Genomic DNA, 25,870 nt, shown 5'->3' on the forward strand with positions numbered 1-25,870 from the left:
TTACCAAGCTATGGGAATGGTTACTAGGATATGGGATGGTTACTTGGGTCAGGGATGGTTGCTAAGGTATGAGATGGTTACTAGGATATGGGATGGTTACCAAGCTCTGGGAATGGTTACTAGGATATGGGATGGTTACTGGGATATGGGATGGTTACCAAGCTCTGGGAATGGTTACTAGGATATGGGATGGTTACTGGGATATGGGATGGTTACCAAGCTCTGGGAATGGTTACTAGGATATGGGATGGTTACTAGGATATGGGATGGTTACCAAGCTATGGGAATGGTTACTAGGATATGGGATGGTTACTAGGATATGAGATGGTTACTGGGATATGGGATGGTTACTAGGATATGGGATGGTTACTGGGATATGGGATGGTTACCAAGCCCTGGGAATGGTTACTAGGATATGGGATGGTTACTTAGCTATGGGATGGTTACCAAGCCCTGGGAATAGTTACTAGGATATGGGATGGTTACTGGGATATGGGATGGTTACTAGGATATGGGATGGTTACCAAGCCCTGGGAATGGTTACTAGGATATGGGATGGTTACTAGGATATGGAATGGTTACTAGGATATGGGATGGTTACTAGGATATGGGATGGTTACCAAGCTCTGGGAATGGTTACTAGGATATGGGATGGTTACTAGGATATGGGATGGTTACCAAGCCCTGGGAATGGTTACTAGGATATGGGATGGTTACTAGGATATGGGATGGTTACTAGGATATGGGATGGTTACCAAGCCCTGGGAATGGTTACTAGGATATGGGATGGTTACTAGGATATGGGATGGTTACCAAGCCCTGGGAATGGTTACTAGGATATGGGATGGTTACTAGGATATGGGATGGTTACCAAGCCCTGGGAATGGTTACTAGGATATGGGATGGTTACTGGGATATGGGATGGTTACCAAGCTCTGGGAATGGTTACTAGGATATGGGATGGTTACTAGGATATGGAATGGTTACTAGGATATGGGATGGTTACCAAGCCCTGGGAATGGTTACTAGGATATGGGATGGTTACTAGGATATGGGATGGTTACCAAGCCCTGGGAATGGTTACTAGGATATGGGATGGTTACTAGGATATGGGATGGTTACCAAGCCCTGGGAATGGTTACTAGGATATGGGATGGTTACTGGGATATGGGATGGTTACCAAGCCCTGGGAATGGTTACTAGGATATGGGATGGTTACTAGGATATGGGATGGTTACCAAGCCCTGGGAATGGTTACTAGGATATGGGATGGTTACTGGGATATGGGATGGTTACCAAGCCCTGGGAATGGTTACTAGGATATGGGATGGTTACTGGGATATGGGATGGTTACTGGGATATGGGATGGTTACCAAGCCCTGGGAATGGTTGTTACGGTCCGGGAATATTATTGCGCTCCGCCACCTCACCTCAGCCTTACTCCTGATTGGCCGGCGTTTCCCGCTTGACGATTGGCTGCCGCCGCCACCCCGGAGCTGTGCGGGTTCTGATTGGCGAGGGCGGTTTTGGTGCCCGTCATGCCCCGCGGTCCCACTACTTCCGGTCGCCTCCCGAGTCATGTCCGGGAGCCGGGCCTTCCCGCGGAGTCTGAGAGAGAGGAGCCTGGGAGGCAGAGACTGAGAGGCCGGAGCCCGGGGGCCCCGAGCCCAACGTACACACTGTCCCACAGCAAGCCGCCAGGTACCCGGGGGGGGGGAAAAGCGAGAGACCGTCCGCGAAAGCGGGGACCCCCGCGCCGGGGGTAAGGGAGCGCGGCCTCCGGGAGGGGGGGGGCAGGCGGAGGTGGGGAATCTGCCCCTTTCCTTTGGGTCGGGAGGATCTGCCCAATCCCCTTTGGACTAAAAGGGGGTGGGGGAGATCTACCTGATCCCTTTGGACTGGTGGAGGAGATATGGGGGAGGGGAGGGGGGTGCGGAATCTGGTCACCGCTGCTGCTGCTTCACAGCCACAGGGTCCCGGGTTCGGCTCCAGCTCCAGGCGGCTGTCTGTGTGGAGTTTGCACACCCTCCCCGTGTCTGTGTGGGTTCCCCCCCCCCCGCCCCCCGGGGTGCTCCGGTTTCCTCCCACAGTCACAAAGATGTGCAGGTCAGGGTGAACTGGCCATGCTAAATTGTTCAGGGATGTGTAGGTGCATTAGTCTGGGGGTAAATGTAGAGTAATGGCGCCTGGGGTGGGTTACTGTTTGGAGGGTCGGTGTGGACTTGTTGGGCCAAATGACCTGTTTTCACACTGTGGGGATTCTATGATCTGCCTGATCCCTTTTGGATGGGGAGATGGGTGAAGGATCTGTCTAATCCCATTGGATTTGGGGTTGTGTGGTCTGTCTATTGTATTGTATTTGGAGGGGGTTAGTCTGTCCAGTCCTATTGGACTGGAGGAGAAATTTGCTCCTCTCTTTGGATTGGAGGGAAGTATCTGTCCTCTCCCTTTGGACCAGCGGATATACTTTTCTTTTTCAATGAGAGGATCTGTCTCTTCACCACAACCCCCTCAACTCATTTTAGATATGACAGATCTGAGACACTCCTCACCTCCCTTGATTAGATTAGGTGGATAGTCTCAGCCCATATCTGATAAAAGTAATTTATTGGTGCATGCTGCTTTTAGGTTCACTTTTTTTACAATAAGATCTGCATTGTTGGTATTTGATTCCCAACTGTCTACTTAAAGGCTAATAACTGGTCTTGATGGAGCTGGGGTTATAGCCTGATGCTGAATGGCTACTAGTCATGTGCAGGTGGAGATGCTTGGGAAGGGGGCTCAACAAGCTGTGGGGTCTTGACTAAAGCATAAACCTGGCTGTGCTCATTCACTGATGCTTTGCAGACTCTGGTGTCTTTGCAACCTGTTCGCAGACAGGCTGGCTTGTTGACAGCAGAGCCTGTGTAAATTCACGCTAACGAGTACTTTTCCTGGGACTGGTTCCAGTTGACAATGAGTTATATTCCAAAAGGAGGAGGTAGTGATAGCAGGTTTGATGATGGCGTTAAAGGAGATGACTACTGCAATATGCTGATGTTAGAGTGGAGTCTGAGCATTAATCTCCAGATTTGATGTGAATTCGCTTCCAAGTATGCTCAATGTCTTGACTTTAAACAGTGAGCATTGAAACTTGAGTTGTCATTAGCTTTATGTTTCTGTCTGAGGAAGATCTCTCACTCAACGACACTTGCTGGTCTTCAGCTGGATTACTCCCACCACTGTTGTTCAGAAGCAACTGATGCTTTTGGAGTTAAGTTATCCCTTGTACTCCAATGTGACTGATAGGGAAGTGGCAAAATATGCTTGCTGCTGACCATACTAGGAGATTGCAAGTGATTGCTGTTTGTAGAGCTGCTGTTGGCTCATTTGGAGGGGTGGCTGGTGTTAAACAAATAAGGTAGCTCTGCTCTGTGTTGCTTCAACACACAGACAGCCTCCTTAGGGAGGAGTAAAATGAGGTGATGTTCCAAATAATATTGTTTTGTTTCTTATTAGTTGTGAGAGGCCAGATAAGTCAAATGTGAGTGGGGCCTCACCAAGATATCTCTGCACTTCCTGCTTCATGTCAAAAGAGCCCTGGTGAAGGACCACTACCATACAGTCTAGGCTCCTATAGAAACCGACACATGCATAGGTGGCAGTGTGGACCCGGGCCTGAGGGAACAAACTGAACTTTTGGGTATTTAATAATCTGAACAGCAACAGGAATAGAGCAAAGAGTTCCAACACTTTGATAATGTGGGATGGCTGGAGGTAGCTAAGGGAGGGGGTGAAACATGCAGGAGTGAATGTGTTTGAACTGAGCTGATAGTGAAGATTTGGGAGATTTTCTGGCTTGTTCCTTTGTGGGGAATGGGAAGAGGTGGAGAAGGAAGACTCTGAGAAGGTTGAAAAAGTCCTCCTTTTGATTGCCTATTGCACAGAGCCTGCAGCATCTTGTAGTTAACTGTTCAAATACCTGAACAGTTTCAGATATGGGAAGAAATGTTTTCTAGCCTGGAACCAGGGGGCCCTGTCTTGGGATAAGAGATTGGCCATTTAGGACTGAGATGAGTTGGAGTATTTTAAGTGGTGATGAGTCTTTGGAATTCTCTGTTCTGGATGCCTCTAGAGGCTTGGTTGTTGAGTATGTTCAAGACAGATTTCTACGTAATAAAGAGGTGAAGGGATACACGGGTAGTTCAGGAAAATGGTGTGGAGTCGATGATCAGCCACAATCTCATTGAATAGTGAGTGGTTTGGAAGTGCCAAATAGTCTTCTCCTGTTCCTACTTTATGTGTTGTTGAGAAAGAGAGCAGGTTCCCTCGGTTGAAGAATGCAGTAGGGGTGAGGAGAGCTTTTTTCTCAGGAGATCAATTCTGGAGCTAATGCCTGAGCTGAGATAAAAGCAGAGAATGTTCCGATCCAACTCTGCTGTACTGAGACCTGTGTGAGGACTGTGAATTGTCCCCACTGGTGATGAGACAGGTTCATAAATCCTTTGAAGGATTTTGAAAGGTGGGGGGCCTAAATGTGGAAGGACCATGCTTCCAGAAAGAACAGTACACATTGTGAGATGATCTTTTTGTGAACCTGCATCAGGTTCCACCCTCTCTCTACATTCTTTGCTCATCTAAGGTGACTGTTGGTGGCAGGTTCTGGGCTGCTTCCCATTTTGGACTTCCCGTTGTTGGCTCAGTTGGAACTAGATGTGGAGGAAGGCTTTCTGTGGCTTGCTTTGATCACTTGAGCATGCTTCCTCCATCTGCACTTGTGTCAGAGGCCTGTTTGAGATTCTCTAGGTCGACAGTGATGCTTGCCCTGAAACTGAAGCTTGGAGCCAGGGTCGATGCTTTGGAGGCTCAGTAGTATTTGTTAGCCTATTGGGCATCGTGGATAGGAACTGCTTTGCATTTTTTTGTTATCGTCAGGTACGATGTTGCCAAACATCATTGTGCTTTGCATTTTGGCAAGTGGTGTTCTGTGCTTCTCTGCACCATCTGAAGGTTCCAAGTTTGATGCACTGGGCTGCTTCTAAAAAGAAAGCTCTTAGACTTAATTTGAACTTGATTTTTTAATGTAACTAATTTAAATTCCATATTTTGATAAGTTCAATGAAACAGGGTTGGTTATAAGGTCAGGGGAATAAGTGGATCAAAGTTGTCCCATTGGTTTAGACCCTGTGCGTTAGCATTTATACAGAGGAGCCTCAATTGTCCGAATATCAATTATTTGCATACTGGATTTTCTGAAGGGGATCTGAAGGTCCTGATAGAAACATTACATCAAAGAGCTGTTTCAACCCTGATCACGTCTTTTGTTTACAGGTATAATGATTAAAACCGAACTCTGCTCACTGAAATGTAACCGAGAACAGTCCGGGACTGTCCAGGCACCGTCTCCAAATGACTGACCTCCTGCCCTCTTTCCCTCCAGCCACACTTTCCCTGGAGTTCTACACAAGGGTGAACCCTAAACCCCCTCCCCAGAAAATATCAACAATCTAGAGAAGTTAATGCAGAATGAGTGCAGCTCATTACTTCCTGATCTATGGAGCAGGAAACTCAACTTGAAGCAGTTTAACTTTATCCTTTTAATAATTGGCTTAATTGAGTTTTATCTTGTATCCTCTGTAAAATACACCTTTTTCTTTTGCTACTGATTCCATTCTGGCAACTCTGAGGCTGAACCAAACTGTTCACAACAGTGTTCTAAGTAACCCCAAGATAAGCTTCCAACTGCATAGCTGCAGCACTGTTGAGGCTGCTTATTTTCACTTCTTGAAAGGCACTCAAATCTGTCTCAGCTGATCAGCTGAAACACCTGTCCATGCTTCTGTTAGTCTGGTCCCCTGATGCACTGCTGACTGACTTCTCCTGTTCTGTCTTTTATACTTGAAAGGGTTCAGAAAAGATTTGCAAGGATGTCGCCATGGCTGGACAGTTTGAGGCATGCGGAGAGGCTGAATAGGTGGGGGCTGTTTTCCCTAGAGTGTCGGAGGCTGAAGGGTGACCTTATAGAAGTTTATAAAATCTTGAGGGACGTGGATAGGGTAAATAGACAAGGTCTTTTTCCTGGGGTGGGGGAGTCCAGATTAGAGGGCATAGGTTTAGGGTGAAAGAGGAAAGATTTAAAAGGGACCTAAGGGGCAACAGTTTCTGTGCACAGGGTGGTATGTGTATGGAATGAGCTGCCAGAGGAAGTGGTGGAGGCTGGTGCAATTGCAGCATTTAAAAGGCATCTGGGTGGGTATATGAATAGGAAGGGTTTGGAGGGATATGAGGCAAGTGCTGGCAAATGAAACTAGTTTTAATTTAGGATATCTGGTTGGCATAGACAGTTTGACCAAAGGGTCTGTTTCCGTGCTGTACATGTCTATGACTCTGTGTTGTCCAAATTTGCTGCCTGTGCCAGAATGTTCCATTAAAACGTCGTTCCTGTGGTTCTGGGTAGGCAGGGGAATTAGGGTTATTGGAGATAGATGGGAAGGTGGAACTTGAACCATTACCAGATCTGAACATGTTCTTGTTGAATGACGGAGCATGCTCGAGGGGCCAAGTGACTGAGTTCTGCTCCTGTTTCTTGTGTTTGTATGACCTACATCGGGCCTTTGGTAAGCGATGCAACGTCTTTATATTTTCTGTCCTTGTTTGCAAATCCATCCCCCATTCCTTCCTACCTGTAATCTCATCTAGCACCCATCTGTCCAAGACGTCTTGCATCTTTGATTTTGGCCTTTTTACATGACCAATTTTGTTTAATAGCTGTGTTTTTGGATCCTAAATTCTGAAATTCTTCTTTTCTCTAAATTTCCCAACATCTGTACATCTATTTATTCCTTTTAAGACATGTCTATGAAACCATCTCTTTGACAGACTTTGGGTCATTGTCTACGAGCACCTTGTTATATGGTTTGATGTCCGATCGTGAGAAATGCATAGAAATTGATTTAAGAATATCAGAGGTAGGAGCAGAAGGAGGCCATTCAACCCGTGCGGCCATTGAGGTCATGGCTGATTTTTTTTTTCTTTCCTTCAGCACCCTCCCCGTATCTCTTTGTTTCTAATATCTAGAAATCTCGCAATCTCTGTCGTGACCATACTGAATGACTGATCCTCCACAGCCATCTGAAGTAGAGAATTCTAATGGTTTGCCTTCCACTAAGTGATGAAAATTCCTTCTCATTGTACCTACCTCTTATTCTGAGACTGTTTCCCAATCCTAGGACATCCCAGCTGGGGGGTGGAGGGGGTGGTAATATCCTTTCTGCATTGAAAACTGTCTTGATGCTAGATCAGTGCAGTTTTTGTCTTTCCCAGGATTGATTTGATCATTAATGTTTTTATCTCCTGAGCTGGGATGGTTGAAGTTTCAATTGTCACCACCGGACTCGAGTGAGTAATTGAGGGTTTTATTTGGAGTATTGGGGGAATACTACTGTCACTAAGAAGCATGCAGGAGGGAAGCAATGTAAATCCATCCATTTGGTTCTGCAGATCAGATGGATGTTGACGTAGATCAATGAGTTCTCCTGGTCTCTGGCCAACAACATTAGGACCTGAGGAGTCGCTCATCCCGTTGCTGTTCGTGGAATCCTGCTGAGCACTTAGTGACTGCCTCTGAAGCCTGACTAACCAGGAATGGGCCTTAATATTTGGTATTGTTCCCAGAGACAGTGGGCTGGACAAAGGTGGCTTTAGACTCTGCCTGCCACATCAAGACATGTCCAGCACTCGTCCCAGGGCCACAAACCAGTTAATTGCTTTGCTATTCATGAGGATTTCAGTTGAAGGTGATTACCATAAGTGGTGGGTGGGACAGGTGTGAACTTTTTGTACACACACTTGAACTGTGAAAGTAAAAACGCCCCCGCAGTGTAATTATAGATTGAGTCCCTCGAACACAACATTGCAGAGAGTGAGAGCATCTGGAGTTCTGTAAGGTGAGGGCTGGTGTTAGTTAGAGGATGTTGCTGATGGGACAGACTTGAAAAATCATAAGATTATCAGACAAGGAATATATCCCTCAACATTGAAGACAGTATGATTTTCCTCAGTGGTACTAATGTATTAGTCAGGTAGTGACAACAACAATTTGCATTTATGTAACTTCTTTAACGGAATGAACCTGCTCCATAGGCGCGTTATGAAGGCTTTCAAATGTCTCATTAAAAGCAGGTACCTGAAACAACAGCTTCAGAGTTCCCGATATTTAATTGGAGGAAATACCTGCTCCTCCAGCACTGGATCACGGATAAACCACCTGACAGTTTAACAACAGCAGCGGAATTGAGCCCGGTGGTGATGGGGTAGAGCTGGGTGCCACCACAGTCAATTAACGGAGTTAAAACGCTTAATATTTTGGGCCTCCCACACAGATTGGCAACAGCCACGTTAATGGAAAGCTTATTATGTGATAAATAGTTTGAGATGCTATGTGGAAAGGTGAGATTCCCCTCACCTTTTTGGTAAGACCTATTGTGAGTGAACCTGGAGGATCAAAATACAGTGAGCAGCAGGCATGCTATAGCGATATGAGCCTCTGGTTAGATCACACTTGGAGTCACTGTGAGCAGTTTTAGATATCACACCTTGCAAGGGATATTGTATATGCCATTGATGGCAGCACAATGTAGGTTGACCTGGATTCCCAAGTGTTAAATTATAAACTGAAATTTATCAAACTAGAGTTGTATTCTCTGAGATTTAGAATGCTAAGGGCAGAATTGACTCGAGTTTTCACTTGGTAATTGGGAGTGCAAGAGGGATGCTGACCTTTCTTTCCAGCTAATGGGATGTGAAAATAAGGATGTTTTACAAAAACTGGGCAAGGCACTTGTCAGACTGAAGCTGGAATCCTGTAAACAATTTTGGGTCCCTTATTTATGGAAAGATGTAGATCAAAATAAGGCCAGGCACTTGTGGATGTTATACTTGTTTCCTGTTGTGTTGATGTGCTCAGTCAGTGGTGTAGACAAAACATCTGGGACTTGGTGCTGGGTGTGCAGGTAGTTTGATTTACTCCCAACATGAGTAACTGATCCTGACCATTTCCCTCCTCAAAAGGAATTCCTCTTTAACCTATCTGTCCCCTCTAGCTAGTACACGTATCCACAATCTTTTTATGCTTTCTCCGGTCTGTGAACATACCAACAGCTCGGAGTTTGCAGATTTCCTGTTGAAATCTTGTTTTTGAATCCATGCAGTCAAGCTTCTGTCCGTCACCCACCCAGGCTAAGATCCTAACGTGCTGTGTGATTGTTGACTGTGGAGTACTTTATCCCTTGTTGTGTCCAACCTTTGTGGTCTGTGATCTTGTCCATACCTATAAATTGGCACTTGGTGATTCAGTTGCTACCAACTAAGTGTTCAAAGGCAGGCATTTCCAGCAATTTCTTCTCTTCCCTTGGCGAGTCAGCTGCTGTGATAACTTCGTGCCCAACAGTGGCGACACTTGCAAAATATTTTATTAGTCACAGAATGTCCTTTGGGATGTCAAGAGGCAATGAACAGTGTCCAACAAATGGATATTTTGCGATGTTTAATTGCCCTTCCAAACCCCTTACAGTCAGGCATCTGTCATCAAGCCTTTGAGTTCCAGCTTCCTCTGGCCCAACGTCTGGTGACATTAGAGGCGCTAAGATGGTTTGATCTTGGAGATCGTTATCGGGTGGCTTGGAAGCTAGGTTTTGGGGGAGGCTGGGCTGTTATAAGACCGCTGGGCTGTTATAAGACCACTGGGCGAGTTACTTCGAACATAGGTTGGAATCCCGTCATTCCCGCTAGCTGTAAACATCTGAAGTGAATTAACAAATCTGGAATTGAAAGCTCATCTTTAGTTTCATGGTCAGCATCACTATCATTGATCACTAATGTCTGATTTGGTTCATTGATGCCCTTTAGGAAAGGGCATCTGCCGTCCTCACCAGCTCTGGCCCGCACTTGAGTCCAGACCCACAGCAATGGGTTGACTTGTAATTGCCCTCTGAAAAGGCTGTAGTTACTCAGTTCAAACCCAGTTAGGGAGAGGTAGTACGTGTTATCCCTGTCATTGATGTCCACATACCATGAAAAAGAATAGGGGAGTAATTTTTGATCTAATCTACTTTGTAAATCTCCTCTGCACCTCAAAAACAAAACCAGAACGAGATGCAGTCCTCCGTTTGGGGACTCAGTGTTGTCATCCCGTTTCCCTGTCCCCGCCTCAGTTGAAGCAAACACTCAGACACAGTATGGCTTTACCTCCTTCATCTTTATTCTGGGCCTTGGAGGAAGAGTGGGCGATCGCCTGTGTGCACAGAGACATGAGTTCTCAGTCTCCTTTCGAACAGCAGATTCTTAAGAAATTATATAGTCACTTACAGGGAGCAGTATCCAAATAACACAACATCGATATTGATTAGTGAGCATCAACAGTAAAGATTAATTCATCGAGCATTTCACAATGGATATTTCTCACTTCGTTAACTGGCATTACACAATGGATGTTCCTCATCTTGTTAAACCACTACCCTTGCCTCCAGCACCTCATTGTTTACTGCAAGTTCTTATCTGGTCAAAGTCATGTTAGCTGACCCTTTGTCTCGCAACCCAAAACCTGACACCTTTTTTTTCCCTATCTGCTCATACCTTATACACATTCTCAGTTTGAGCTTTATAAGGGCACAGAATAATGTCCTTGCTTCTCGGCTGGAAGGGTGCATCTAGTGCTGAAACTCTCTGTTTATGAAGCACAATATCTGCTATGTTTTGCTCACCGCTCCCTGGATATGCATTGCTGCCTTCAGTAATAGATGCATATGCTCCCCAGCTTCCCTTTTTCCTAGATGAAGCCTTCGTGACCACTGCTTGTGACACTGGCGCTGTCTGTGTGTGATCACTGTGTGGTAATCAGAGTTCTGTTCATGAAAGCTACAGCCTGGGTTTTCTGAATGCTGTAAATAGATGTAGGAAACACTACAGCTCGTGTATGCAAAGTGAATGATTTTTGTTGAAGAATAGGTATAACCCAGGCCCAGTGGTGAAATTCCCCGGCCCTTCCCTGGGAATCTTTCATGCCTATCTGGGTGGCAAGTGGCTTTGTGTCCCTTTTTTTTGAAAGGGACCATTGACACTACAGCTCTCCTGTTGTATTAAACAGAAGTGTCAGCTGAAAGTGTGTGTTTGAGTAACTAGACTGGGACATGTGCATGATTTTGATCTTGCAGACGTGTGATGTGGGCAGGCTACTGGGTGCACACAGATGTATGGCTGCCTTTCATACCACTTTTCCCATACGTTTTGTGACATGGGTTTTTTTTTCCCAGGATATTACCCAGCAATGCAACCATGGCGACAGCTGTTTACATGTGCCGATTGTATCTTGGTGGGCTGAGCTGTTTTGATTACTGGTAGTCACCTGTAAACCACTGCACACAGAATGAAGCAAAGCAGCAGCTCTGGACCAAATGAAACTTGGCTGCTTTTCAGTATTTTTAGTCTTGTACATAATTTAAATTATTAGCACAGAAGGGTGCTACGTGATCACTCTGCACGTTTCAGGTAAGAAGGGGTTGAGCTGAGCTGGGGTTTATTGCACCAAGGCACGCAGAGCAATTTGGTTGCTATTTTTAAAAAAAAAACTTTGCATCTTGTTGCTTTTGTAGTGGGAAGTGTCTATGTAACCTCGTCACATAAATAAATCCACTCCCCAGCAGTGAAGCTGTAGTACACAGAGCTCTCCTGTGATGTTTTCTGGGTGTGAACCTGCTCTCCCTACAAGGATATAGGAGGGACTGTGGTTTTGCCCAAAGGTCCCCATGCAGGCTGCACACAGGTTCACCCTTTACATTAATGAGCGTGTGAAAAGGCTGCAAGGAGCTGGGTTCTTAACTCGCTGATATAGTGAGAAATAGATACTGCAGGAAAGTCTGAGGAGCACTCTGTGCTTGTGCTGATATCACAGCAGGAGACCTGACACATGAGTGCCAGGTGATCCTGTGGATCAGCGTTGGTCTCCTGGGGTTGGTTCCAGCTCCGCTGGAATCTCCCTGTATGATCCTGTAAATTTCTGTCTTTGTTATAATAGGGCTATAGAATCCTTGTTGTTTTGTGCTTCAGGACATATGTGCACATCTTCCAACCAATACCACACTGAGAAGACAAACGTACGTGGGGTAAACTCAGAACTCAATAACATAGTGGCACTCCTCTAGTAAGCTTGCTGAGGGAAAGGCCCAGGTGTGAGAATTGTGGGTCTTGGGGTTCGACAGCATTGTTTACACAGTGTAGAGGAAGCTTTAGTCTGTATCTAACCTCCGTGTTGTACCTATCCAGGGAGTGTTTAACGGGGACTGTGTCGATGAAGCTTTACTTTGTATCTAACTTGTGCTGTCAATGTAGAGCGTTGTTTCAGTGTAACAGAGTAGAGAATGCTTTATCCTGTATTTAATCCCATGCAGTGCCTGTTCTAGGAGTGTTTGGGGACAGTGTCTGGACAGCTTTATCTGTCTCCAACTCTGTGCAGCACTAGTCCTGCAAATGTTTGATGTAAAGTGTCAAGACAGATTTACAGTATGTAACCCTGTGCTGACCCTGTCCTGGGAGTGTTTGATGGGCCAGCACTGAGGGCCTTTTACTCTGTTTCAAAAGAGTAGAGCGAGCTTCACTCTATATCTGACCCAAAGCTGTACTTGACCAGAGAGTGTTTAATGGGGACAGTATGCAGAGTGCTTTACATTCAGTTCAAAAGGGTGGAGAGAACTTTACTTTTAAGAGTAGAGGGGCATTTCTGTGTGCTGTCCCTATTCTGGGGGTATTTGATAAGGACAGGGAAGTGGAAGTTTTACTTCGTACCTAATCCCAAGCTGAGTGTGTTTAGGGACAGTGTGGTAGGAGCTTTACTTTCAGTTTAAGACTAGAGGGAGCTTTAGTTGAAATGCACTTCAACACAAGTATGTTCTACCTCACTCGGGGACATTTTGGCCAGATTTGCAATTGGTTTGGTTTTCGCAAACCCCTCTCATATTGAGGTTGTAGAAAAAAATAACTAGTCTGATTGAAAAGAGAAGTGGAGTGCAACTATGAACATTCAGAGCAGTGACAGATGCTGTTTTTATGCAGAAGTTAATGTTGCAAATAAGAGCACTGAAGGGAAGTATACCCTTAATAGTAAAGTTCTTCCGAATGGTGGAACAGTGAGATCTGGGGCTGACTGTAATCTTCAATTCTGAGAGTGCTCATAAAGCAAGTTTCTGGGCTGTACCCCTCCTCGTGGCATTAGGAATGAAACCACGGAAGTGAAGCTGAATTAGTGCAAGACGTTGGTTAGACCACATTTGAGGTATTGCATGCAGATCTGGGCATCTCAATATAGGAAGGATTTAGGGTGAAGAAAAGGGACCAAAAACAGGTGAATACAAAGGAAATCTTTGAGGAATTGGAGTGGAAGTGGGAAAGAAGTGAACCTAAGGATCTGGGATGCAGCAATGGTGGATATGTGGGGTCATGAGGATATCTAAGATGTACTGAACCAGCTTCCTTGCCTATAATAACTTTTTAAAAATCACACCACACCAGGTTGTAGTCCAATAGGTTTAATTGGAAGCACACTAGCCTTCGGAGCACCGCTCCTTCACCAGGTGGTCCACAATCGAGAGCTAGTGTGCTCACAATTAGACCTGTTGGACTATAACCTGGTGTTGTGTGATTTGTAACTTTGTACACCCCAGTCCAACACCGGCATCTCTAAATTATAATGATTTTGTAATCGTCGCATCACAGCAACCAGAGGCCATTCATCCTCCTGGCTGTCTTCTGCAATTTGATTGGATCGTGACTGATCTTTGATTTCATCCAAGGTTTCGTATTGCTTATACCCTTGTGTCTCAATTAAAATTATTAATCAAGACTTAATGGTGGTGGGGGGGGGCATGGTAATTGGTGAAAAATTGTTTCTCCTGGTAAATTGATAACAATGAGATGGAAGTTTAGTATTGGAAGAATAGTATTGGAATGTTGATTGTTTTGTTATGGAGGACAGAGACTATGAAAGTTTTAAATAAGTGTCATTTATGGCAGCACGTAAACAGACATAGGAGACTGATTTGAAGCAAACACCTCCAGCGTGGAGAATTACCAACACAGCCGTAAGAGGCAGGAGCACCTCCTAGACTAATATTCCATTAGTCCTCTGAGTTATATCAGGAATTCTCATCAATGAGACCATTTCTTAATTTTTGCAGGTACAATTTCTCAAAACTGAAGTTGTCTAGAAACTGGAGGTTTTTGGAGTGTGCCTTGCGTACTACTTTTTAAGATTTTATTCAATGTATCCAGCACCTTCAGGTAGGTGCTGGATGTATCCCCTTTGTCACTTCCACGTAGCTCTGAGCACCATTGACTCCCATCCACGAGCCTCCAATGGGCCTGACCTGATATTCAGCATGATTTCAGTTCCTGAGGTTGCTGGTTTTGTGTTTTTTAATTTGATTGTGAGATGTAGATGTCGTTGTTAGTCCAGCATCAATTGTTCAGATGGTAATCAAGAGTCAACCACATGGGATGGCACAATGGCTCAGTGGTTAGCACTGCTGCCTCACAGCACCAGGGACCCGGGTTCGATTCCAGCCTTTGGCGACAGTCTACATTCTCCCCCCTGTGTCTGAGTGGGTTTCCACTGGTGCTCCAGTTTCCTCCCGCAGTCCAGTGTTGTGCAGGTTAGGTGAATTGGCCGTGCTAAATTACCCATAGTGTTCAGGGATGTGTAGGTTAGGTGCATTAGTCAGGGGTAAATATAGGATAAAGGGAATGGGTCTGGGTGGGTTATTCTTCAGAGGGTTGGTGTGGACTAGTTGGGCCGAATCGCCTTTTTCCACACTGTAGAGCTTCTATGATGGTCATCGCTATGTGTCTGGAGTCACAGGTAGGGATTGCAGATTTTGATGCCTAAGGGGCATCAGTAACAACATATAAAAGACACTTGGACTAGTACATATTGAAAAGGTTTGGGGTATGGGCCAAAGGTCGCTAATGGGACTAGTTCAGTTTAAGAAACCTGGTCGGCATGGACGGGTTAGACCGAAGGGCCTGTTTCCATGCTGTATCACTCTATTACTGAGTTTTTTGCAATAATCTGTAGTAATTTCATAGTTTCCATTAGTTTTTTTTTAATTGCAAGTTTTAAAAGAATGCAAATTTCACCATCTGCCATGGAAGGATAAACCCATTTTCTTAAAATATTTGTCTGGGAGTACTGGATTACTAGTTCAGTAACATGACCAGTACACTGCAGCTTCCCCTTGTAACTGTAAATGCATGTTGCTCTCAATACATGCATGTAGCAAAGTGAATGTCTGCTTCAGACCAATCACAGTGAAGTACTGTAATGCTCTCTTGTATGTCCAAGTTGATCCAAAGTCTCTACTGAATGCCAACGGCTGTATCAACTATTTACTTAGCTGGCAGTATTCATATCGTTTTGTGCTGTAAAGGGGTTCCACCGAGTTACATATGGGGTGCGTGTGACTTGGTGGGGTGCTGTGTGTGTGTAGCAGGGGGATGTGTGCTAGTATATATGTAGACATTACATCAGATTTTGGCAGGTTGAAACTAGCCTCAGCAGTTACCATATACATGTGCGTGCTGTGAAGTGTAGATGGTATCTGCTGTTTATACAGTGTTTCCTCTGCACTTTTTATTATTGGAAAGCAACAGCACTGAATGCTGTTTGTCAGCCTTCTAGTCAGAGTGTCCAAAAATCTGTTCTGCACTCTGACCCGGTGGGGAATCTCTGTTTGTTTTAATTTCCCAGGGTTACACCAACAGGAATGTTTGTCATTTTTATTCCATAACTGGTGGAAGACAACAGGTGAATTTAAGGGGAGAGTGACTTGCATTTCTGTTGAGTTTTTCACATTGTCAGGATTATCAGGAAGAGCCTTTAAGCGTTCTGGGGGACATTCGTTATATGTGCACAGCAACAGTAGCTTGCATTCACATAGTACCTTTTTAAAGCAATAAACTGTAAACAGGGTCTTTACTGTCGCACAAACTCTGACATAGATTCAGATCAGATGACCAAAAGCTTTAATGATCTGGTGGTGATAAAGGAGAAGAGTGGGGTGAAGATGTACAGAGAACGATGTACAGGAACCGAAGGTGTGGTCGCCAGTGGTGATGCAATTAAAGTTGTAGGCATGCAAGGCAGAGGGATGTGAGCGACTGCAGATTTTACATTGGTTAAGCGATAATAGTTGGACAAGATAGCAGGAGAATCTTTCACCTTGGAGTCAGGCCGTGAAGCTGCTTCTGCTCACTGAAGATGCAGATGAGGTCTTTGTTCAACATCTCATCAAAAGGAAGATGCCACTTACCGAGTGCAGCACTCCCTTGGTGCTGTCAAGTCAGCCTAATTAATGTGCTTAAGGGCTGCCATGGGACTTGAACCGACAGCTGTCTAACTTAGAAGGCAGAATCTCGAGCTGATGAGAGCTGACAACAAATTTGCAAATGCTGATCTGTTTAACGGAACCTGAATTTGGTCAGTTATCCAGTGCTGGCATAGGCTTGTGACGAGCTGAGAGGGAAGGGATATATCTATGGCAAGCCAATTTGTTGCCACGTGAGAGGGACTGTGAAGAGATTTCTCTGGACCACTTCATTGAGTGTGTGTATAATTTCATGCTAAGACTAAGTAATTGTCCTCCTTAATTACACACTTATTACTCAGTTGGAGTGGCATGGTGACTTGGTGGTTAGCACTGCTGCCTCAGCTACAGGGTCCCAGGTTCGATTCCAGCTTCTGGCAACTGTCTGGGTGGCGTTTGCACATTCTCCCTGTGTCTTTGTGGTGTTCCGGTTTCCTCCCATAGTCCAAAGATGTGCAGCTCAGGTGAATTGGCCATGCTAAATTGCCCATAGTGTTAGGTGCATTAGTCAGAGGGAGAATGGGTCTGGGTGGGTTACTGTTCGGATGGTCAACGTGGACTGGTTGGGCCGAAGGGCCTGTTTCCATACTGGAGGGAATCTAATCTAATCTAAGTTCTGTTTAGAGTCTAATGATGACTGTGAAACTGTTATCTATTATTGGAATAGCCCATCTAATTTCTTTTAGGGAAGAGTTCTGCTGTCTTTACCTGGTCTGGCCTATATTTGACTCCACACCCATCGCAATGTGGTTTATTCTTAACTGCCCTCCAGGCACTTAGTGTAGTATCTACATCCTGTAACTCAATAAAAGGGGAAAACACCTCTATCAAGGTGGGAGTGACAGAAATACTTTCGGACAATTGCCTTTTTTTTTACAGTCAACAAAGTTTGTTTCATTAGCAAACTGTGCATAGTCTGTACCAACAACAGCAAACAAAACACGACGAACTATAGCAACGTCTCCTGATAGGAGCAGTTCTCCAGCAAAATGAAGGGAGTTAGATAATGCAAATGGTGCACCAATGCAATAAATGACGTGCTTGGACATTACCAACCAGGGTTCTTCAAACTGAGTAGGAATATTCATGTGATTTCATGCAGACTCATTTGCTTGCAAACTTAATAGGACAGTCAGAATAAAAGTAGAGAGATAGCGAGAATCTTAGGACAGAATTTAGCCATGTCACCCACTGTATCTGTACTATCTACAACTATCCCATTCTCAAGTCCTGTAATTTTTTATAGTTGACTTTGACTTTGAGCTAACAAACGGTGAAATTTACAACTGATCTTGGGGGAACCTGTTTGGGAGAGGTCACAGCACAGAAACAGATAAGTGCACAATTAATCTACAGTACTGAGTAGAGTGGCTTCTTCCTTGATTCAGTGTTTCATTGAGATCTGTCTCTTGTTTAAATATTTACAATATAAGCCATAAGTATTAGGTTAGCTGGAGCAGTGTTTTTTTTAGAGCAATAAGAAAGTGCAATTTTCTGGGTCTGGAGATTGTGAAGGAGCAAAAATGGCCTTGAGTAGAGTGATATGCTCTTCCTATCAGATGTGGGAGTTTAGGGAGAGTTTACAAGTTACTGAGGATTATATCTGCAATAAATGCCATTGGTTGTGAAACCTATCGGATCGAATGGATCGGTTGGAGCGATAGTTAGAGGCAGTGAGGAATTTACAAAAGCAAGGGGTGGGATGGAAGGCAGTTATAGGAAGGGAGAAAAGCAGCAGATATAGTCGGGTGGATGGGTTAACTCCAGGAAAGGTAGGCGAGGGAGGCAGGTACTGCAGGGGTCTTCTGTGACTATCCCCTTTTCAAACAAGTATGCTGTTTTGGAAAATGTAGGGGGTGATGGACTCACGGGAATGTAGTGAGTTTTTGGTATTGAGACAGGCTGTAATGTAATGAGGGCTACATCTGGTACTAAACGATCGATTATGTTAGGGGACTCTCTAGTCAGAGGCACAGACAGATACTTCTGCATCTAGCAGCGAAACATCAGAATAGCGTGTCACCTCCTTGGTGCCTGCATCAAAGATGTTTCAGAGAGGGTATAGAATATTCTCAAAACGGAGAGGGACCAGCAGGAAGTCACTGTACACATTGGAAGCAATGACAGAGGAAGAGAGAAGGTTGAGATTCTGAAGGGCGAATATAGAAAGTTAGGCAGGTATTTAAAAAGGAGGTCCTCGAGGGTAGTAAGATCTGGATTACTCTTGATGCTATGAGGTAATGAGGGTATGAATAGGAGGATAGAGCAGATGAACCTGTGTTGCTAGAGCTGCTTGGGACGATTAGTAAGCGGGGGGTTGGGACCCAGGGAGATAGTGAGGAAAGAGATCAACCTGAGATTGGTACAGTTGAGAAAAGAAGCAAGGCAAACACTCAGGGCAGGCAGGGACAAAGCAGAGAACAAGGTAGGACTGATAAATTAAACTGCGTTCATTTCAATGCAAGAGAAGTAACAGGGAAGGCAGATGAACTCAGAGCATAGTTAGGAACATGGGACTGGGATATCATAGCAATTACAGAAACGTGGCTCCGGGATGGACAGGACTGGCAGCTTAATGTTCCAAGGCACAAATGCTCTAGGAAGGATAGAAAGGGAGACGAGAGGTGGGGATGTAGCGTTTTTGATCAGGGATAGCATTGCAGTTGTACTGAGGGAGGATATTCCTAGAACTGAGAAATAAGAAAGGGATGATCCCCACCTTATTGGGGTTGTGTTAAAGTCAGCAGGAAATAGAGAAACAAATTTGTAAGGAGATTTCAGATATGATTAGGTTAGACTCCCTACAGTGGGGAAATAACAGGCCCTTCAGCCCAACCAGTCCACACTGACCCTCAGAAGATTAACCCACCCCCCTCTGGCTAATGCACCTAACACTATGGGTAATTTAGCATGGCCAATTCACCTGACCTGTACATCTTTGGACTGTGGGAGGAAACTGGAGCACCTGAAGGAAACCCACGCAGACACTGGGAGAATGTGCAAACTCCACACAGACAGTCACCCAAGACTGGAATCGAACCTGGGACCCTGGTGCTGAGGCAGCAGTCCTAACCACTGAGCCACCTTGCTGCCTTAATAAATGCGGATTTAGATGGAGGGGTATTTATTAAGTGTGTACAAGAAAATTTTCTGATTCAGTATGTTGATGTACCTATTAGAGAGGGTGCAAAGCGTGGGAGGTATAGAATGTAGGGAAATAGATGGTGACATCTTGAAAAATGTCTGTATTACAGAGGTGCTGAATGTCTTGAAAAGCATAAAGGTGGATAAATCTCCAGGACCTGATCAGGTGTACCCTCAAACTCTGAGGGGAAAATCAGGAAGCGATTGCTGGGCCCCTTGCATTTTTATTTGCATAACTTTTATTTATGATATTTGTATCATTGATAGTCACAGGTGAGGTGCTGGAAGTCCGGTGGTTGGCTAACGTGGTTACCATTGTTTAAGAAGGGTGGTAAGGACAAGCCAGGGAACACTAGACCGTTGAGCCTGTCATTGGTGGTGGTTAAATTGTTGGAGAGAATCGTGAAAGGCAAGGACTGATTAGGGATAGTCAACATGGCTTTGCGTGTGGGAAATCATGTCTCACAAACTTGATTGAGTTTTTTGTAGAAGTAACAAAGAGGATTCATGAGGGCAGAGTGGTGGACATGATCTATAGGGGGCAGTTGAGAGTTGACGCGCCCCATCTTCCTCCCTGAAATCAGATGTAACTGCTTCAAATCATTTTGCTGTCATCTGAATTTTTGTCAATTTCATATTTAATTAAAGATTGCAAAATGTTTCCGACCACAGATGTTGAGGAGAAAAATGTTGGTCTGTAATTTCCTAGGTTAGTACTGTCTGCATCTGAAATTATTCTGCAGCTTGGGAAGTCTAGAACTTGTAAAACGTTTCTCCTAGAAAGTCTGTCTCTAATTTTTTTTCCAAGAATAAAATGATGTTCCCTCTTATTGGTTTGGATTTATGGGTCCACATGTACCATTAACCTTTGGCACATGCTGACCGCTGTGCGCAGAACCTCCGAACAGCTATTGATGTTGGGTCAATTATTTTAATTCTGAGACTGATATTTTTCTGTCACCCAAAGGTATTATGGGGTAAAAGTGGACACATGGGTTCATGATTGACTCGTGTGGCTGCGGTGACTGTGTGGCAGAACAGGCTTGAGGGTTAAAATTTTATTCTCCAGTTCCTATAGATACCACATTTACAATGCCATGGTTCCCTCCATTGACGCTAACATCCTGGGAGATCGTTTTTGTGACCCCCTGCTATTTTGTAGTCTCGTAGAAAGGTTACATAGGAAGACCAATTCAATTTATCATGTACATGCTGGATCTATGCAAGAACACTGCCATTAGTTCCGATCCGCTACCTTTATCCCCCCTAGTGCTGCAATTTTTTTTTCTCTCTTGGATAATTGTCCGATTCTCTTTAGAAATCCCCGTTTGAACCTGCCTCTGCTGCACACTCAGGCAGTGCATTCCAGATCCTAACCACCCGCACATAATGTTTTCCTTCTGTTGTCTTTGTTTCTTTTGCCAATCGCCTTGAATTGGCTTCCTTTGGTACTTTTCATTTCAACAAATGTAAGCAGTCTCGCCTATCCTCTCTCTAGATCCATCACCTAAAGCTTTCAACCTTCTCCAATCTATTCACATAGGGGTCCCTCATCCTGATAACGCTTTCATAAATGTTTTCTGTATGTTCTCTGCCTTCACATCACTCCTAAAGTACAGTGCCCTGAATTAGACACTACATTTACTTGAAGCCAAATCTGTGCTTTGTAACAATTCAGCGTGATAGCTTTCTTATGTACCCACACTACTGTTTATAACGTCCAGGATCCCATACGCCTTGTTTTCTCAACCTGTCTGGCTATCTTCGGTAATTAGTACACATACAGTCAAATCCCTCTGCTCCTCCATGTGCTTTAGAAATGTATCTGTTATTTTTACATTGTTTTCCTTGTTTCTTGACTGCTTCCTGCATTGTTTTATCATCGATGGCACCTTGTCCTCTATTAACCTCTGAGGTTGTCCTTCCGTATGAGCTAATTCTAGACAGCGTTCCATGCCAGACTGTGATTTATGGTTTACATTCTTGATCCACCAGAGGATCTTCCATTGATTAATTCCGATGAATATGGGCCTTCTGCCATTGATGAAGATGGAAAGATTGGGTGGGGCTGTATACTTTCCCTGAAGGCATCATCTGTCAGTGTTACAATGGGATGGCAAACACCCAGCCTGTGCTGTTAGGGAAGCGTAGAGATGCCACAGCAGGTTGGCTTCACCCAAATTCGCGATCAACTATTTAGACCAGATCAAGCCCTATTTGCTTTTGATGATTCCCTGGAACCCACTGACAATGATGAAACATCACTGCAGGAATGGTTCTTGAGCTTGTGGTGAATTCTGCTTTTTTTTAAAAGAGTATTCTTTGATGATATCTATCATAAGGTGACTTAGAATGCGTAGAAACTGGCTACCTGACCAACAACAGCCATCTCTCACCTGATTTCATCGAACTCAAGCCAACGTAACTTTGGATTCGGAAAGGACGGCAGGTGCTGTCAATCGGACAAACCAAAGTTGCTGGAAAAGCTCAGCATGTCGGAAGACTGGTCACATGACCCGAAACAGGAACTCTACTTTCTCTTCACAGTTGCTGCCAGACCTGCTGAGCTTTTCCAGCAGCTTATGATTTTTGTCTGTAATTTTCAATTCCTTTCTCCACTGTGTCTGTCCAACTTCCCATCAAGTTAATCTCTGCTACTCACACCAACCACTCCCTTGGCAGCATGTTTAACCACTCCATAGATACAGAAAAATCTCCTGTATTCCCTGTTACATTTGCTCGTGAGGATCATAGGCTGCTGTCTCATTTAGAGTTTATCCTGAGGGCCACCAGGCCTCAGGTGAGGAGCGAGGTCGAGAACATGGAGTCTTTGTGATGTTTTCAGCTGGCATGTGGATTGAACCCACATCCCTCTGCAATGCATACCAACCATGCAGTCAATTGAGCTAAGCGACCCCTAATTATGTTTGTTTGCTATAGTCTCTGCTGCATGGAAAAATGCTCCCAGAGTGACCTCTGCAAGCCGTGCAGCTACATAGTAATCTGGAAGGGCCCTTATAGGTTGGGCATGTGTGTGTATGTAAAAAAAAAAATTAAATGCCCATGCACATCAAGGATGGAAAATAAGAAATATTGGTGGTGCTGTCTCCCTGTGTAAAATAGGGAGCAGCTCAACCCAATGGAGGATGTTGAGTGTGTCAGGAAACCCTTATGACTTTCTTAAGCCAAATGCGCTTTCTGGCAAAGTTCCTTTCAGTCAGACATTGATTTCTGAGTGGCACTGTCAATAGGACAGGATTGGCCCCAATCAACGCAATCAGACATGGCTTATTGCCCAGTTAACTGGAGTCACGTGTCGCCAGGCTAGGTAAGGACAGCAGATTCAAACCAGAAATTGCTGGAAAAGCTCCAAGTCCAACAGCATCCGTAGAGAGAAATCAGCGTTAATGTTTCAGGTCAAGCGGCCCTTCCTCCGAACTGGCCAGCAGATTTCCTTCCTTAAAGGGTGTTGGTGAATCAGATGGGTTTTTCACAATAATCAACAGTAGTTGCATGTTTACCATGAGGCTAACTTTTTTTTTTCTTTTGCTAATCAGCCTGTTATTACACACTTCTGGAGCAAGTGGAGACGCTACCACTGCATCACACGGGTGCCTAGGCTAGCTTCCTTTCCTCCCCCAGTTTTCTGTTGAATTCAAATTTCACCATCTGTCCTGGTAGGATTTGAACCGATACCCCAAGTCTATTGAAATTCTCAGTGCCATCTACCCCAGTAGCACCATTGCCTCTGGTGTCACAAGGACGTGGGGTTCAAGCTCCACTCTGCACAGCAAATCCATGCTGCTACTATGGTGAGATACTGAGGGAGTTAACAGCTTATCCTCCTCCGGGTGAGGTATTGAATTCTGACCACCTTGGGTAGATATGAAAGATCCCTTAGTGCATTTTACCCCAGAGTCCTGGGCAATATTTATCACTCCACCCAAAGTCCTTGAAATCCATTTCCCATTGTCACACGGCTCTGTGGGGGACCTCGTTGTGAATGTTGGTCAGTTTGATTTTTGTGAAGCAGCAGCGATGCCATTTTGGCAAGTGCCTGAACAAATTCTGAGGGACTTCAGCTGCTTTGGATTTTGATGCTGAAAACCCTTGTTTGAAATCCACTTTTTTGAAAGAAAAAACGTTATTGGAACATTTTGGCTCGAAATTCATCAGTGTGTTTCCTTTGTTGTTTTTTTCTGAGCTTTAAGTACTTCAGAATTCAAAATTCTGCGGGGTTTTGATGAGGTATTTGGGGACATTCTAGTCATCAATCCAATGAATATAGAACATCCAATTGAAACTGTTCCTTGACATGGTAAAGGAGAAGTGGGAAGAACATTTTTATATGCAAGAGGTTATTGGGAAAGACGGTGTCTGATCACCAATAGTGGGAGGAAGATGGGATACGTTTTAACCAGAAAAGAGGTCAGTATTTGACCCAGATTTGTTGTAAAAGCTTCCGAGTGTGATTTAAGACATGGGTTTAGGCAGAGATTTCCTTCATGGAATTAGCAGGGGCCTGGTAGGTTGAGTGACCTCCCCAATGATTCAAAACCTCAACGCAAATCTCCGTTTCGCCAGTTGGATGGCTGGATTGTTCTGTGAAGATAGAATTTGTAAACTGGGACTGTGTGTTTTCTAGAATTTCAAATGGCAAGAGGTGATCTCACCGAAACCTAGAAAATACTTGAAGGGGTAGACAGGGTAGATGCTGGCAGGATCTTTTCTCTAGTTGGGGAAGTTAGAACCAGAGATGCTATGTAAACTTTAGGGTGACGCCTAGGGAAGGCAGTGGCCTGCTGATATTATTGCCAAGACTACTAATCCAGAGACCAAGAGAAACAGGATTCACACCCCACGATGACAAATGTTGGAATTTGAATTTGGTAAAAACAACTCTGGAATTAAGAAACTAATGGTGACCATAAAACCATTGTCGTTTGTCACAAAAATCCCAACTGGTTCATCTAACTCCCTTCAGGGGAGGGAACTGCTATGCTTAGCTGGTCTGAGCTACATGTGACGTAGACCCACAGCAATCTGCCAACTGCACAGTTAGGGGTAGGCAGGAAAGGTTGGCTTCAGTACTGAGTTCCACATCCTATGAATGAATAAAAACAAAAATTACATTCGAGACGAAGAAACATTACGCAAAGAGTTGTGATCTTTTCTTTCACTGAGCTGTGGAAGCTCAGTCTTTGGAATGTTTTTAAGGCCGAGATTACGAGCTTTAGGTGGGGGAAAATGCATTAAAATGTCCAATTGGCCATGATTGCATTGAATAGAAGGGCATGCTTAATGGACTGAATGGGCTAACTCTGTTCTAACCCATTAGCAGTAGAGTTGTGTCATTGGACTTGCTAAGTGCCAAGACTTGGAAGCTGGTCTTTATTCGAAGCCTTGACCTAGACTCAGTTAAAAGTTGACCTGTGAGTCAGCAGTTTGTGTCTGTTACAGGGATGAGGCTGTTTGACCATTCCCAAATTTAAATATTTGCTCTGCTTTATCCCGTATAGATGAAGATTTAGCTTTTATTTTCCAGTCGAAGCGCACAGACATTTGAGCAGTTGTCATGGTTTCTTGTGTGTTCAGTACAGTACCTAGCTTCCATTTGTACAGTCTGTCTCAGATAATTTGCAGATGCTTCTGAGACAGCCAATAAATGTGCATCTGGTTTACTTAAGAGACTGAAATGGGCTCCAATTGCCTTAGTTGGCCTGAAGTATAGTTTGAATACAGCCTGAAATAGCCCATTCTAAGGTAAAAGATTCAGTGAAGCTGTGTTAGAATTGCATGTCAGTTGGAGAACAGCAAGCCAACTGGCACACAGCAATGTTTATAGCCCATATCAGTCTTTTCCTGCCCTAATTTAATCTCGTCCAGTTGCTAACAACAGATTTAACATCGGGATTCTTCCCTTTTGTGAGAAATTTCGGTGAAAGTCAGAGGGATCAGTGAATCTAGGAGGCGTGTAAAAAGAGGATTTGGTTAGGTTTTAGAGTGAGTTGGGATTTATAAATTAATAGCTACTGGCTGACAATCTGGGGTTTCCAAATTAGTGACGAGATGAGAGGAACTGTAAGCTTATAAATTATAATATGATACACAGTACTTCAAGGCTTGATGTCATTGTAACTTCTCTACTTTTCAATTTGATTCCTCTAAAAGCATACCCTAGTTTTCGGTTTGCTATTTCATGACCAGACTGACTTGAATGATAAAAGCAAATTACTGCGGATGCTGGAATCTGAAACCAAGAGAAAAAATGCTGGAAAATCTCAGCAAGTCTGGCAGCATCTGTAAGGAGAGAAAAGAGCTGAGGTTTCAAGTCTAAC

General features: G+C 44.3%; 1 protein-coding gene across 5 annotated transcripts in view; it reads left to right on the forward strand.

The window, feature by feature from the left end:
• Positions 1 to 1,558: 1,558 nt before the first annotated feature.
• LOC132836721 (RAC-beta serine/threonine-protein kinase) overlaps positions 1,559 to 25,870 on the forward strand; it is a 98,470-nt gene continuing 74,158 nt past the window's right edge. For all 5 annotated transcript variants that reach the window (XM_060856133.1, XM_060856137.1, XM_060856132.1 and 2 more), the window contains exon 1: positions 1,559 to 1,701. The gene's annotated coding sequence lies outside the window, so the exon portion shown is untranslated. The remainder of the gene's footprint in view (positions 1,702 to 25,870) is intronic.

The sequence above is a fragment of the Hemiscyllium ocellatum genome, chromosome 47 (genome assembly GCF_020745735.1).
Source record: "Hemiscyllium ocellatum isolate sHemOce1 chromosome 47, sHemOce1.pat.X.cur, whole genome shotgun sequence".
NCBI classification, from domain to species: domain Eukaryota; kingdom Metazoa; phylum Chordata; class Chondrichthyes; order Orectolobiformes; family Hemiscylliidae; genus Hemiscyllium; species Hemiscyllium ocellatum.